At 46.2% G+C, this 16,091-nt stretch overlaps 1 protein-coding gene across 5 annotated transcripts in view; it reads right to left on the bottom strand.

Moving 5' to 3' along the window:
- Positions 1 to 10,280, bottom strand: part of LOC140719278 (uncharacterized) — a 43,360-nt gene extending 33,080 nt beyond the window's left edge. For 4 of the 5 annotated variants that reach the window (XR_012096881.1, XR_012096883.1, XR_012096882.1 and 1 more), the window contains exons 1-2: positions 10,149 to 10,280; positions 9,638 to 9,787 (exon numbers count right to left, since the gene is read on the bottom strand). The gene's annotated coding sequence lies outside the window, so the exon portion shown is untranslated. The remainder of the gene's footprint in view (positions 1 to 9,637; positions 9,788 to 10,148) is intronic. The other variant, XM_073033796.1, reaches the window with a different exon arrangement.
- Between the last annotated feature and the right edge of the window lie 5,811 nt (positions 10,281 to 16,091).

Below are 16,091 nucleotides of genomic sequence, written 5' to 3'. Positions count from 1 at the left end.
GGGTGGTAAATTGGATTAGTAAGTATGCAGGTGACACTAAGGTAGGTGGTGTTGTGGATAATGAAGTAGGTTTTCAAAGCTTGCAGAGAGATTTAGGCCAGTTAGAAGAGTGGGCTGAACGATGGCAGATGAAGTTTAATGCTGATAAGTGTGAGGCGCTACATTATGGCAGGAATAATCTAAACAGAACATACATGGTAAATGGTAGGGCATTGAAGAATGCAGTAGAACAGAGAGATCTCAGAATAGTGGTGCATAGTTCCCTGAAGGTGGAATCTCATGTGGATAGGGTGGTGAAGAAAGCTTTTGGTATGCTGGCCTTTATAAATCAGAGCACTGAGTATAGGAGTTGGGATGTAATGGTAAAATTGTACAAGGCATTGGTAAGGCCGAATTTGGAGTATTGTATACAGTTCTGGTCACCGAATTATAGGAAAGATATCAACAAAATAGAGAGAGTACAGATAAGATTTACTAGGATGTTACCAGGGTTTCAGCACCTAAGTTACAGGGGAAGGCTGAACAAGTTAGGTCTTTATTCTTTGGAGCGTAGAAGGTTGAGGGGGGACTTGATAGAGATATTTAAAATTCTGAGGGGGATAGATCGAGTTGACATGGATAGGCTTTTTCCATTGAGAGTAGGGAAGATTCAAACAAGAGGACATGATTTGAGAGTTAGGGGGCAAAAGTTTAAGGGTAACACAAGGGGGTATTTCTTTACTCAGAGAGTGGTAGCTGTGTGGAATGAGCTTCCAGAAAAAGTGGTAGAGGCAGGTTTGGTATTGTCATTTAAAGTAAAATTGGATAGGTATATGGACAGGAAAGGAATGGAGGGTTATGGGCTGAGTGCAGGTCAGTGGGACTAGGTGAGAGTAAGCGCTGGCACGGACTAGGAGGGCCAAGATGGCCTGTTTCCGTGCTGTAATTGTTATATGGTTACCAAAGCAATCAGGCTCTCACAACCAGACTGTGCAACAGTTTTGTCCCCCAAGCCATCAGACTCCTCAATACCCAGAGTCTAGACTGACATCTACATCATTTACTATTATATTGAAATTTGTCCTCTACTGTGCCTATTACCTTGTTTATTAATAATTAATTAATTACTGTACTGCCCGGCGCTGTTTTGTGCACTTGATGTAGTCCTGTGTAGGTCTGTAGTCCAGTGTAGTTTTGTGTTGTTTCATGTAGTACCATGGTCCTGGAGGAACGTTGTTTCGTTCTTACTGTGTATTGTACCAGCAGTTTATGGTTGAAATGACAATAAAAAGTGACTTGACTTAACTCTGTCGAGGCCTTTCACCATCTGATGTGTTTCAAAGAGGTCACCCCTCATTTTTCTGATTTCTAGTGACACAGGCCCAGAGCCATCAAACACTCTTCATGTGACAAGCTGTTTAATCCTGGAATCATTTTCATGAACCTTCTTTGAACCCTCTCCAGTTTCAGCACATCCTTTCTTAGATAAGGGGCTCTAAACTGCCCACAACACTCACCAGTGCTTTATAAAGTCTCAACATTATATCCTAGTCCTCTCAAAATGAATGCTAACAAAGAATTTGCCTTCCTCACCACAGACTCCCTTTAGGACTCCCAAGTTCATTTGCATCTCACTTTCTTGTATTTTCTCTCCTTTTAGAAAATAGTCAACCCTTTCATTTCTTCTACCTAAGTGCACGACTGGATTCCAGCTGCCATTTCTTTGCACATTCTCCTAACACTCCAAGTCCTTCTGTAGCCTACTTCATCAAAACTACCTGCCTCTCCACCCATCTTAATCTCGTCTGTAAACTTTGCAACAAACTAATCAATTCCATCATTAAAATCATTCACATATAACGTAAAAAGAATCAACCCCAAAACAGACCCCTATGGAGCACCAGCAGCCAAGCAGATAAAGCTCCCTTTGCTCCCACTCTTTGCCTCCTACCAGTCTGCCACTGCTTTAACCATGCCTGAATCTTTACTATGGGCTCATAGCTTGTTAAGCAGCTTCATGTGTGGCACCTTGTGAAAGGCCTTCTGAAAATCCAAGTACACATCAACCACCAATTCTCCTTTGTCTATCTTCCTTGTTATTTCTTCAGACTTGTCAGACAAGATTTTCCCTTGAGGGATCTATAATGACTACAGCCCATTTTATCATGTGCCTTCAAGTACCGAGACATCATCCTTAATATTCGACTCCAACATCTTCCTACCCACTGAGGTCAGACTAACTGGCCTAGTTTCATCTCATCTGCCTCTCTCCTTTCTTAAAGAGTGAAATTACATTTGCAATTTTCCAGTTTTCAGAACCATTCTGGAGCCCAGTGATTCTTGAAACATCATTACCAATGCCTCCACTATCTCTTCAGCCACCTCTTTCAGAATCCCGGGATGTATGGTAACTTCATACACTTCATGACCCCTGAAACCTGGAACTTCCACCATACTGCTAGTGTCTTGCACAATGAATACTGAAGGAAAATACTTGTTCAGTTTGCCTGCTATTTTATTGACCCCATTACTACCTCTCCAACATCATTTTCCAGCAGTCTGATATCCACTCTTGCCTCTCTTTTACACTTTATGTATCTGAAGAAACTTTTGGTATCCTCTTTAATATTATTGTCTAGCTTACTTTCTTATTACATCTTTTTCTTCCTAATGACATTTTTAGTTGCCTTCTGTTGGTTTTAAAAGCTTCCCAGTCCTTTAACTTCCCACTAATATTGTTCTATTATACGCCCTTTCTTTGGCTTTGACTTCTCATTAGCCATGGTTGTGTCTTCTTTCCTCAAGAATATTTCTTCCTCTTTGTGATGTATACAGGCAGTCCCCGAGTTACTAATGTCCAACTTACGGATAACTCGTACTTATGAACGGAGGGAGGAGAACGCCGTCTGCCATTTTAAGTTGTTGCCATTAACACTGTGTTGAGTGTGTAACTTTGTACTTGGCTTAAATATTTCTTAGCAAGATTCACCCCGATCTCCCTTTTCCAGTCAGCACCGCCCCCACTTGTCCCATTTAACCTGTCTCAGTGCGGGTGGACTTTAGGACCCGGAGCAGCACAAGACCCATGCCCGCTGCTGCTGCTGTATTTTTTTTATTATTAACTGCGATTGTGAACAATAGCCAGATCAGAAATGCTGATCAAGTCAACTAGTTCCTAAAGAACTCTGATAGGCCAATCAGACGGTTCACTGCTGCTCAGCGACACAACATAAAATCCGCAGTTTTCTGTACCATTGACAGAAAACGATCGTGATTGAAAATAAAGTGGAAATAATAAAGCCATTGGAAAGAGGTGAAACGCCATCGGTAATTGGAAAAGCTTTAGGCTACAGTCGGTCAACGATCAGAACCACTTTAAATACAGGTAAAGGATAAAGTGAGAATAATGGAGATTGTGAAAGCCCCTGCCCCGATGAAAGCTACAATTATTACTAAGCAGCACAGTGGTTTAATTACTGAAATACATACGTTTCTTAAGTGTTTTATATGCTTAGAAAGGTAAAATATATACTATATACTAAGACAAACGTTTGACTAACTGATGCTAAATAATACTGGATGTACCTGTTCCGACTTACGTACAAATCCGACTTAAAGACGGACTCAGGAATGGAACTCGTTTGTAACCCGGGGACTACCTGTATACCCTGTACCTTCCAAATTGCTTCCAGAAATTCCAACCATTGCTGCTCTGTCGTCATCCCTGCCAGTGTTCTTTTCCAATCAATTCTAGCCAACTTCTTTCACATGCCTCTGTAATTCTTTACTCCACTGTAATACTGATACACCTGACTTTAGTCTCTCTTTCTCAAATTTAAGGGTGAATTCGATCATATTTTGATCACTAAGTGTTCTTCTACCTTAAGCTCTCTGATCAATTCTGGTTCATTGCACAACACCCAATCCAGAATAGCTGATCCCATAGTGGGCTCAACCACAAGTTGCTCTAAAAAGTCATCTCACAGGAAAATATCTAATTTTCCTAATCTGCCTGCATATTGAAGTCCCCCATAACGATTGTAAAAATTCCCCTTTGGCATACATTTTCTATCTCACATTGTAATTTGTAGGCCACATCCTTACTACTATTTGGGGGTCTGTATACTGCTCTCATCAGGCTCTTTTTACCTTTGCAGTTCCTTAGCTCTATTGACAATGATTTAACACCTTTTGACCCTATGTCATCTCTTTCTAATCATTTGATTTCATTTTTTAAACCAACAGAGCCACGTCACCCCCTGATTTCCTGCCTGTCCTTTCGATACAATGTGTATCCTTGGACATTAATCTTCCAACTATAATCGTCTTTCAGCCATGATTCAATGATGCCTACGACATCATACCTGCATTTTGCAACTGTGCTACAAGTTCATCTACCTTATTCCATATAGTGTGCACATTCAAATACAACACCTTTAGCCTTGTATTCGCCCTTTTGATTTTGTCCACCTGTATGTTGCAACTCGTTTTGTTGACTGCAATTTTACCCTATTAACAGCCTCTCCTCACTACACATTGCCTCTGTTTGTGAACCAGCTACCTCATCTTCAGCACTATCATCCACCTTTCCTACAATACTTCTTGCATTGAAATAAACGCATCAAGACACTAGATGAGCCATGCTCAATATTTTGATTCCTAACTTTGTCTGAGGTCTTACCAACATCTGCCTCCACAACCTCTCCACTACCTGTTCTGGCACTCCAGTTCCCATCCCCCTGTAACTCTAGTTTAAACCCCACCTTGCAGCATTTACAAGGATATTCGTCTCCATTTAGTTCAGGTGCAAGTCGTCCCTTCTGTATAGGTCTCAACTTACCTGGAAGAGAGCCCAATGATCCAAAAATCTTTGCCCACTATCCTACACTAACTCTTTAGCCACATTAAACTGTATAACATGAGGAAATCTGCAGATGCTGGAAATTCAAACAACAAACACAAAATGCTGGTGGAACACAGCAGGCCAGGCAGCATCTATAAGGAGAAGCACTGTCGACGTTTTGGGCCAAGATCCTTCGCCAGGACTAACTAAAAGGAAAGATACTAAGAGATTTGAAAGTAGTGGGAGGAGGGGGAAATGCTAAATGATCGGAGAAGACTGCAGGGGGTGGGATGAAGCTAAGAGCTGGAAAGGTGATTGGTGAAAGTGATACAGAGCTGGAGAGGGGAAAGGATCATGGGACGGGAAGCCTCGGGAGAAAGAAAGTGGGGGGGGAGCACTAGAGTGAGATGGAGAACAGGCAGAGTGATGGGCAGAGAGAGAGAAAAAAAACAAACAACTAAATATGTCAGGGATGGAGTAGGAAGGGGAGGAGGGGCATTAACGGAAGTTAGAGAAGTCAATGTTCATGCTATCAGGTTGGAGGCTACCCAGCCAGTATATAAGGTGTTGTTCCTCCAACCTGAGTGTGGCTTCATCTTGACAGTAGAGGAGGCCATGGATAGACATATCAGAATGGGAATGGGATGTGGAATTAAAATGTGTGGCCACTGGGAGATCCTGCTTTCTCTGGCAGACCGAGCGTAGGCGTTCAGCGAAACGGTCTCCCAGTCTGCGTCAGGTCTCACCAATATATAAAAGGCCACACCGGGAGCACCAATGCACCACCATTCAGGGCCCCAGACAGTCCTTGCAGGTGAGGCAACACCAGCCGACTCACAGGTGAAGTATTGCCTCACCTGGAAGGACTGTCTGGGGCCCTGAATGGTGGTGAGGGAGGGTGTAAGGGCAGGTGTAGCACTTGTTCTGCTTACAAGGATAAGTGCCAGGAGGGAGATTGGTGGAAGGGATGGGGGGGGGGGGGGACGAGTAGACAAGGGAGTCGCGTAGGGAGTGATCCCTGCAGAAAGCAGAAAGAGGGGGTTAGGGAAAAATGTTCTTGGTAGTGGGATTCCGTTGGAGTTGGCGGAAGTTACAGAGAATTATACGTTGGACCTGGAGGCTGGTGGGGTGGTAGGTGAGGACAAGAGGAACCCTATCCCGAGTGGGGTGGCGGGCAGATGAGGTGAGGACAGATGTGCGGGAAATGGGAGAGATGTGTTGATGTGTTGATGGTGGAAGAAGGGAAGCCCCTTTGTTTAAAAGAGGAAGACATCTCCTTCGTCCTGGAATGAAAAGCCTCATCCTGAGAGCAGATGCGGCAGAGATGGAGGAATTGCGAGAAGGGGATAGCATTTTTGCAAGAGACAGGGTGGGAAGAGGAATAGTCCAGGTAGCGGTGAGAGTCTGCCTGTCCAGGTAGGACTATTGTCTCAGCTTGCTCCTGCCCCATTGAACTCATTTCTGCATACCTTGACACTGTTTTATCCCCCCCTTGTTCAATCTCTTTTCACCTATGCTCATGACACTTCTCACGCTTTGAATTTTTTCAATGATTTTAAGTTCCCTGGCCCCCACCACCTTATTTTCACCATTTATGTCCAGTCCCTATATACCTCCATCCCCCACCAGAACGGTCTCAAAGCTCTCCACTTCTTTTTGGATTCCAGACCTAACCATTTCCCTTCTACCACCATTCTCCTCCATCTAACGGAATTAGTTCTTACTCTCAATAATTCCTCCTTTGGTTCCTCCCACTTCCTCCAAACCAAGGGTGTAGTCATGGGCACCCGCTTGGATCTCAGTTATGCCTGCCTTTTTGTTGGCTTTGTGGAACAGTCCATGTTCCAAGTCTATACGGGTATCCGTCCCTCTCTTTTCCTTCACTACATAGACGACTGCATTGGCGCTGCCTCCTGCACGCATGCTGAGCTCGTTGACTTCATTAACTTTGCCTCCAACTTTCACCCTGCCCTTAAATTTACCTGGTCCATTTCTGACACCTCCCTCCCATTTCTTGATCTCTCTGTCTCCACCTCTGGAGATGGCTTATCTACTGATATCTACTATAAGCCTACAGACTCTCACAGCTACCTGGACTATTCCTCTTCCCACCCTGTCTCTTGCAAAAATGCTATCCCCTTCTCACAATTCCTCCGTCTCTGCCGCATCTGCTCTCAGGATGAGGCTTTTCATTCCAGGACAAAGGAGATGTCTTCCTTTTTTAAACAAAGCGACTTCCCTTCTTCCACCATCAACTCTGCTCTCCAACGCATCTCTCCCATTTCCCGCACATCTGCCCTCACCCCATCTGCCCACCACCCCACTTGGGATAGGGTTCCCCTTGTCCTCACCTACCACCCCACCAGCCTCCAGGTCCAACGTATAATTCTCCGTAACTTCTGCCACCTCCAACGGGATCCCACTACCAAGCACATCTTTCCCTCCCCCCTCTTTCTGCTTTCTGCAAGGACTGCTCCCTACGTGACTCCCTTGTCTACTCGTCCCCCCAATCCCTTCCCACCGATCTCCCTCCTGGCACTTATCCTTGTAAGCAGAACAAGTGCTACACCTGCCCTTACACTTCCTTCCTCACCACCATTCAGGGCCCCAGACAGTCCTTCCAGGTGAGGCAACACTTCACCTGTGAGTCGGCTAGTGTGGTATACTGCGTCCGGTGCTCCCAGTGTGGCCTTTTATATACTGGTGAGACCTGACACAGACTGGGAGACCATTTCGCTGAACACCTACGCTCGGTCCGCCAGAGAAAGCAGGATCTCCCAGTGGCCACACATTTTAATTCCATGTCCCATTCCCATTCTGATATGTCTATCCATGGCCTCCTCTACTGTCAGGATGAAGCCACACTCAGGTTGGAGGAACAACACCTTATATACCGGCTGGGTAGCCTCCAACCTGATGGCATGAACATTGACTTCTCTAACTTCCGTTAATGCCCCTCCTCCCCTTCTTACCGCATCCCTGACATATTTAGTTGTTTGTTTTTTTTCCTCTCTCTCTCTCTGCCCATCACCCTGCCTGTGAGATGTTCTCCATCTCCCTCTGGTACTCCCCTCCCTTTTTTCTCCTGAGGCCTCCCATCCCATAATCCTTTCCCTTCTCCAGCTCTGTATCACTTTCGCCAATCACCTTTCCAGCTCTTAGCTTCATCCCACCCCCTGCGGTCTTCTCCTATCATTTCGTGTTTCCCCCTCCCCCCCACTACTTTCAAATCTCTTAGTATCTTTCTTTTCAGTTAGTCCTGACGAAGGGTCTTGGCCCGAAATGTAGACAGTGCTTCTCCTTATAGATGCTGCCTGGCCTGCTGTGTTCCACCAGCATTGTGTGTGTGTTGTTTAAACTGTATAATCTCCCTAGTTCTGGCTTCACTAGCACATGGCACAGGTAGCAATCCTGAGATCACAGCCCTGCACTTTAATTTAGCACCTAACTCCCTATGCAGAGCCTCATCACTCATCCTACGTATATCATCTATACCTACATGGACCATGACTTCTGGCTGTTCACCCTCTCACCTAAGAATGCTGAGGACTCAATCTGAGATATCTCAGACCCTGGCACCTGGGAGGCAACATACCATCCAGGAATCTTGTTGTTGCCCATAGAACCTCCTGTCCATTCCCATAACTCACAAATTCCCCATCACCAAGCGTTTCTCTTCTTCTCCGCCTTTCCCTTCTGAGTCACAGAGGCAGACTCAGTACCAGAGATCTGACCACTGTGACTTTCCTCTGTTAGGTCAACCCCCACGACAGTATCCAAAGTGATATATCTATTGTTGAGGGGGATGTCCAAAGAGGTTCTCAGCAATAGCTCCTTAACGCCTTTCCCTTTCCTGTCTGTTACCCTGTTTCCTGTGTCCTGCACCTTGGCTGTAATTACATGTAATTACTATGTGTCCTAATCCTAAAAGATTACAGTTATAACCTTTTCCATCCTTCCTTAGAAACTCTAGACCCAACAATAACTTTGTAAACTTTCTCTGCACTCTTTCAACCGTATTAACATCTTTCCTGCAGGTAGGTGACCAGAACTGCACACAATGCTCCAAATTAGACCTCACCAACTTCTTATACAACTTCAACATAACATCCCATCTCCTTGTTCTGCCACACCCCTCTTTGCCCTACCATTCACTGTATAAGACCTAACCTGGTTGGTCCTACCAAAGAACAAAACTTCACACTAAATTCCATCTGCCATTTTTCCAGCTGACGTAGATCCCTCTGCAGGCCACGACAGCCTTCCTCACTGTCCACTACACCTCCAATCTTTGTGTCATCTGCAAATTTGATGATCCAGTTAACCACATTATCATTGATATGGATGACAAACAACAAAGGAACCAGCACCGATCCCTGCAGCACACCACTCGTCACAAGACTCCAATCAGAGAGGCAACCTTCTAGTACCACTCTCTGGCTTCTCCCGCAAAGCAGGACTTTGTAAAAGGCCTTGCCAAAGTCCATGTAGACAACATCTACTGCCTTGCCATCATCCACTTTCCTGGCAATGTCCTTGAAAAACTCTATAAAATTGGTTAGTTGTCACCTACCATGCACAAAGTTACGCTGCCTATCCTTAATCAGTCCATCTATTGAAATACATCTATATCCAGTCGCATAGAATAGCTTTCAATAACTTTCCCACAACTGATGTCAGACTCCTTGGCCTATAATTTCCTGATTCCTGTTTAGAGCCTTCTTTAAACAGCAGTACATTGGCTATGCTCCAATCCTCTGGTATCTCTCCAGTTGCTAATATCTCTGCGGAGACCCAGGCAATTTCTAAACTTGCCTCTCGTAGGGTCCAAGGAAACACCTTGCCAGGCCCTGGCGATTTATCCACCCTGATGTGCAGCAAACACCTCCTCCTCTGTTATCCGTACAAGGTCCGTGAAGTTAATGCCCCTTTGCTTCACTTCTATAGACTCTGTATCCTGTACACCTGAGTAAATATAGATGCAAAAAATATAAGTACTTACACAGTAATAAAAGCTGAATTACACTATTACATTGTACTGCTGCTGCAAAAGCAACAAACTTCACAACGTAAGCCGGTGACATTAAAGCTGATTGTGATTCTGAACTACACCCGTCCATCACGGTTACGGCGATGCGCGGGCGCCACAGAAACGACCCCCCCCCCCCACCCCCACCATCAACAGACAGCTTCCCCTAGCCCGGGTACGTATCGTGGGGCTGAGAAAAAAAGGACAAGGAATATCCCAGGATACAGGGAACAGTGATTCCAGAGCTGATAATAATTGTCCCGCAGTGGCGATGCAGACACGGAGCCCCTCTCCTACCTGCGGCCGATCCTCTCCACCCTGCCGTACATTAGCCGCATGCGCAGTTTTCGGGAACTATGCGCCCCCTGCGCCTGCGCTGTGTCACCGACGGCAGACAGCGGAGATTTCTGGGTATCCAAGGCGCCCGAGCAAGTGTGGGCGAGTACGGTTCCAGCCCACTTCTCGAAAAAAGTTTCATGTGTCACCTACCCCGTGACCGGGTTACCAAACCAGCAGAAATACGTTGGAGTCTGGTGATACTGTAACTAAAAGTGTTTATTAGTAAACTAAGTAATACAGTATCAAAAATACATATATACATAAATATACATATCCTGACGAAGGGTCTCGGCCCGAAACGTCGACAGCGCTTCTCCCTATAGATGCTGCCTGGCCTGCTGTGTTCTACCAGCATTTTGTGTGTGTTGTTGTTTAATATACATATAAAACAGGTTAGCAATGATAAATACAGAAGTGTAGGAATAAGAATCAAAACCAAGCTCTATCGTAGTCTAGGGGTAAATGAATAGTCTTAAGATAATGCAGAGTTCAGTTCAGTTTGGGTTGAGGTAGTTGCTGTTGTGACGTTGGAGAGAGAGAGAGCGAGAGATGAGCAGCTGCAGCAGGCAAACCTTCCATTGTCTTCTTGTTAGGTTGTACTGTTCTGGTCATCGATTATGACCCATTCCGAGCTGGACCGTTTTTCAGTGGTGGACCTGTCACCCAGGCGAGGATGGACACACACACACAAGCCCCCACCGGCCTGCCTTCACACACTGTGAGCTTTGGACCGATTCCCCCGAATCGATCCTCCAAGCCCCCACCTTCCTGTGGGTGCACAACACTCATTCAGTGTGACGAAGGGTCTCGGCCTGAAACGTCGACAACGCTTCTCCCTATAGATGCTGCCTGGCCTGCTGTGTTCTACCAGCATTTGTGTGTTGTTGTTTGAATTTCCAGCATCTGCAGATTTCCTCGTGTCTACTCATTCGGTGTCCAGTGGCATGTCTGCCTGTGTCTCAGCAGACTCATCTTTTATCTCCCCTGTCAGGGTACCAGCCATCCATCAACTGATCATGTCCATCAAACTGGCCACTCCCTCCTGTCTCAGCAGGCACCTGGCATCACTCTGCTGTGTCAGCAAGGATTCACACAAGCAGGCAAAGTCCTTGGAAGTAAAGTCAACAATCAGCGAGGAAGCCATAATTTTAAATCTTTGTGTCTCTCTCATTATCAGCATGTGCAGCATTCATTCTCTCTCTCTCTCTCTCTCTCTCTCTCTCTCTCTCTCTCTCTCTCTCTCTCTCTCTCATTAGCAGCATAGTTCACGGGGGTCCACTCTGGACCCCATCTCCCCATGGTTTTCTCATCACACATAACACATGGTAAAAACTCAGCACCTACATTAACGCAAGCACACACAAACAATATACTTAATGGCAACAGGCAATCAGTGTGACAGCTGTCAAAAGTTTTGGCCCCCATATCTCAGAAAGGATGTGTTGTCATTGGAGAGAGTCCAGAGGAGGTTCATGAGGATGATTCCGGAAATGAAGGGATTAACATACGAGAAGCGTTTGGCGGCTTTGGGCCTGTGCTCACTGGAATTTAGAAGAATGAGGGGGGATCTCATTGAAACCTACCAAATGTTGAAAGTACTAGGTAGGATGGATGTGGAGTTGGAGGTTTCCTCTGGTGGGGGGGTTGGGTGGGGGTCCCTATCTCAATCAATTCCACAACTCTGGGATTCTCTATTCTCTTTCCGCCACCTGCAATGGAACTGTCTTCTTTCCTCCCCCCCCCCACCCCCGCGGTTTCATCTTTTTCCATAGATGCTGCTGGACCTGCTGAGTTCCTCCAGCATTTTGTGTGTATTGCTTGGATTTCCAGCATCTGCAGATTTTCTCTTGTTTGTGTTGAATAGGTTAATTGTTCAATTTAAATTCTCTCATAATTAGGCACAGATAAAATCCGGGAGTTGCTGGGCAGCCCATTCCATGCTGTCTTTCAATAACTAAATAAAATCCTTACAAATCCAAATATAAAACATAAGAGATTCTGCAGATATAGAAAACCTACAGCACAATACAGGCCCTTTAGCCCATAATGCTGTGCCGAACATGCACTTACTTTTGAAATTACCTCAGGTTATCCATAGCCCTCTATTTTTCTAAGCTCTATGTACATATCCAGGAGTCTCTTAAAAGACTTTATCGTATCTGCCTCCACCACCATCGCTGCAGCCCATTTCACGCACTCACCACTCTCTGCGTAAAAAACTTACCCTTGACATCTCCTCTGTACCTACTTCCAAGCACCTTAAAACTGTGTCCTTTCGTGTTAGCCATTTCAGCCCTGAGGAAAAGCCTCTGACTATCCACACGATCAATGCCTCTCATCATCGTATACACCTCTATCAGGTCACCTCTCATCCTCCGTTGCTCCAAGGAGAAAAGGCCAAGTTCACTCAACCTATTCTCATAAGGCGTGCTCCCCAATCCAGGCAACATCATTGTAAATCTCCTCTGCACCCTTTCTATGGCTTCCACATCCTTCCTGTAGTGAGGTGACCAGAACTGAGCACAGTACTCCAAGTGGGATCTGGCCAGGGTCCTATATAGCTGCAACATTACCTCTCAGCTCCTAAACTCAATCCCATGGTTGATGGAGGCCAATACACTGTATGCCTTCTTAACCACACAGTCAACCTGCGCAGCAGCTTTCAGTGTCCTATGGACTCGGAGCCCAAGACACTGGAAATAAACTGTAGAGTCACACACACACACAAAGTGCTGCGGGAATTTGGCAGGTCAGGCAGTATCTAAGCAGAGGAATGAACAGTCTAGGCACGGTGAAGTGTTTTCACTGGAAATGTCAATTCTTTAGTTCTCTCCATTGATGCTTCCTGACCCGCTGGGTTCCTCCACCATGACTGGACACGGGGGGTGGGGGGGGAAATGTTAAACATGACCGGAATACTGCAATACTCCTTATGTCCAGTCTATTCTGCAATTTAGTTTAAGTGGCTATCAGCACTTGCTTCTGTCCCACTTGCTCACGTTTTTTCCACTCAAAAAGCTCAATGGGTTTGTCTTTAAGTGCAGGGTGCTTGGACTCAAGGTACTGAAGCAGTTTTGAGGGCTTCATTGCCTCATTAGACAGACTCCAAGCCTAAAGTCCAGCTTCCCGCTGCCAGACGCCTTGGCCAGGTGCAGCTGGTCGTGGGTGGGGTGAGGGGTCAAGGTCAGGACCGAAGGTCCCCGTGCTGGAGCCGCAGCAGTCGCAGTCCGGAGAGAGTGACTGACCAAGCGAGGAGTGCGACAGGATGCGCGCCCACCCCACTTGTAGGATCTATTGGCCGACAAAAGTTTGGCTCGAGGGATGACTTTCAGTAGATCGCAGCGAGGTAGCTCTTCTGCTACTTACGAAACCCTGAGCAAAATTAGGTCATCTGCGAATATTTTAGCACCGGGTTCCCCACGAACATTCGTTGTGCTAAACAGGTTTAGAGGCGGCGCCCATCTGTCCGCGCTCCAGACCAGTAGTAACGGGACTTCTCGCTGGCCGTGCAAGGCGGCCTGTTACCCGAGGCCAATCAGTGATCCCTGGCATGAGGATATCACTGCGTTTAGGCCACTGATGACCTCGTGTGCGTTCAAGTTCAACAGTGGGCATGACAGGGAATGAGGAAAGGTGCAGCTGACTCATATCGTTTCATATCGCCAAATCATATCGTTTCCTTGCAGCCCGGTAGCACATGCTTTGCGGCCCAGTGGTTGGGGACCACTGTCATTGATGATGCAAAGTTCATTGCCAGAGGCTCAGCATTCTCCTCCCTCACTTCCCACAGTAACCTGGGGTACATCCCGTCCAGTCCTGGTGACTTATCCAACTTGATGCTTTCCAAAAACTCCAGCACATCCTCTTTCTTTGATATCTACTTTCTCAAGCTTTTCAGTCCACTGCAAGTCATCCCTACAATCACCAAGATCCTTTTCCATAGTGAATACTGAAGCAAAGTATTCATTAAGTACCTCCGCTATTTCCTCCAGTTCCATACACACTTTTCCATTGTCACACTTGATTGGTCCTATTCTCTCTCATCTTATCCTCTTGCTCTTCACATATTTGTAGAATGCCTTGGGGTTTTCCTTAATCCTGTCTGCCAAGACCTTCTCATGGCCCCTTCTGGCTCTCCTAATTTCATTCTTAAGCTCCTTCCTGCAAACCTTATAATCTTCTAGATTCATATCATCACCTAGATTTTTGAACCTTTCATAAGCTCTTCTTTTCTTCTTGACTAGATTTACAACAGCCTTTGTGCACCACAAATCTTATACAGTACCTTCCTTTCCATGTCTCATTGGAATGCACCTACTGAGAACCCCACGCAAATATCCCCTGAACATTTGCCACATTTCTTCCATACGTTTCCCTGAAAACATCTGTTTCCAATTTATGCTTCCAAGTTCCAGCCTGATACCCTCATAGTTCCCTGTACTCCAATTAAACATTTCTCTAACTTGTCTGTTCCTATCCCTCTCCAAAGCTATGGTAAAGGAGATAAAATTGTGATCACTATCTCCAAAATGCTCTCCCGCTGAGAGACCTGACACCTGAACAGGTTCATTTACCAATACCAGATCAAGTACAGCCTCTCCTCTTGTAGGTTTATCTACATATTCTGTCAAGAAACCTTCCTGAACACACCTAACAAACTTTACCCCATCTAAACCCCTCACTCTATGGAAATGCTAATCAATATTTGGGAAATTAAAATCTCCCACCACAACAACCTTGTTACTATTACTCCTTTCCAGAATCTGTCTCCCTATCTGCTCTTCGATGTCCCTGTTACTATTGGGTGGTCTGTAAAAAACACCCAGTAGAGTTATTGACCCTTTCCTATTCCTAATTTCCACCCACTAAGGCTCCGTAAACCAAAGCATGTGCTACCGGGCCACGAGGAAACGATATGATTTGACGATATGAAACGATATGAGTCAGCTGCACCTTTCCTCATTCCCTGTCACGCCCACTGTTGAACTTGAATGCACGCGAGGTCATCAGTCGCCTAAACGCAGTGATACCCTCGCGCCAGGGATCACCGGTTGGCCTCGCGCGGCCAGCGGGAAGTGCCATTGGTACTGACCTGGAGTGCGGACAGATGGGCGCAGCCTCTAAACTTGTTTAGCAAACCGAATGTTCGTGGGGAACTCGGTGCTAAAATCTTCACAGACAAACCAATTCAGGCTCAGGGTTTTGTAAGTAGCAAAGGAACTACCTCGCTGCGATCTACTGAAAGTAATCCCTTGAGCCAAACTTTTGTCGGCCGATAGATCTTACAAGGGGTCGGGCACGCGCCCTGTCGCACTTCTCGCTTGGTCGGTCGCTCTCTCCAGACTGCAACCGCTGCGGCCCCAGCACGGGGACCTCCGGCCCTGAACTTGACCTCTCACCCCACCCACGACCAGCCACACCTGGCCAAGGTGTCTGGCATTGGGCGGGCAGGAAGCTGGAGTTCGGGCCTGGAGGCTAATGAGACAATGAAGCCCTCAAAATTGCTTCAGTACCTTGAGTCCAAGCACCCTGCACTTAAAGACAAATACGTTGAGTTTTTTGAGTGCAAAATAATGTGAGCAAGCGGGACAGAAGCAAGTGCTGAGAGCCACATAAACTAAATTGCGGAATAGACTGGACATAAGAAACCTCCTTCAAGTATTGCTGTATTCAGGTCGTGTTTAACATCCCCTAACCCCGTGCCCCGTCAGCCGGTCCGCAAGAATATTGTCAATATTAAACCAGTCCGCGGTGCAAAAAAGGTTGGTGACCCCCTGCGTAGACAACCCCTCTATGACTTCCTCTTTTTCTGCAGCTGTGACACTATCTCTGATCAGCACTGTCACGCCCCAACCTCTTTTGCCTCCCTCCCGGTCCTTTCTGAAACATCTAAAGCCTGGC

Source organism: Hemitrygon akajei, chromosome 31 (assembly GCF_048418815.1).
Source record: "Hemitrygon akajei chromosome 31, sHemAka1.3, whole genome shotgun sequence".
Classification (NCBI taxonomy): Eukaryota; Metazoa; Chordata; class Chondrichthyes; order Myliobatiformes; family Dasyatidae; genus Hemitrygon; species Hemitrygon akajei.
Note: the sequence above shows the minus strand (reverse complement) of the source record. Positions and strands in the feature narration are given on the sequence as shown.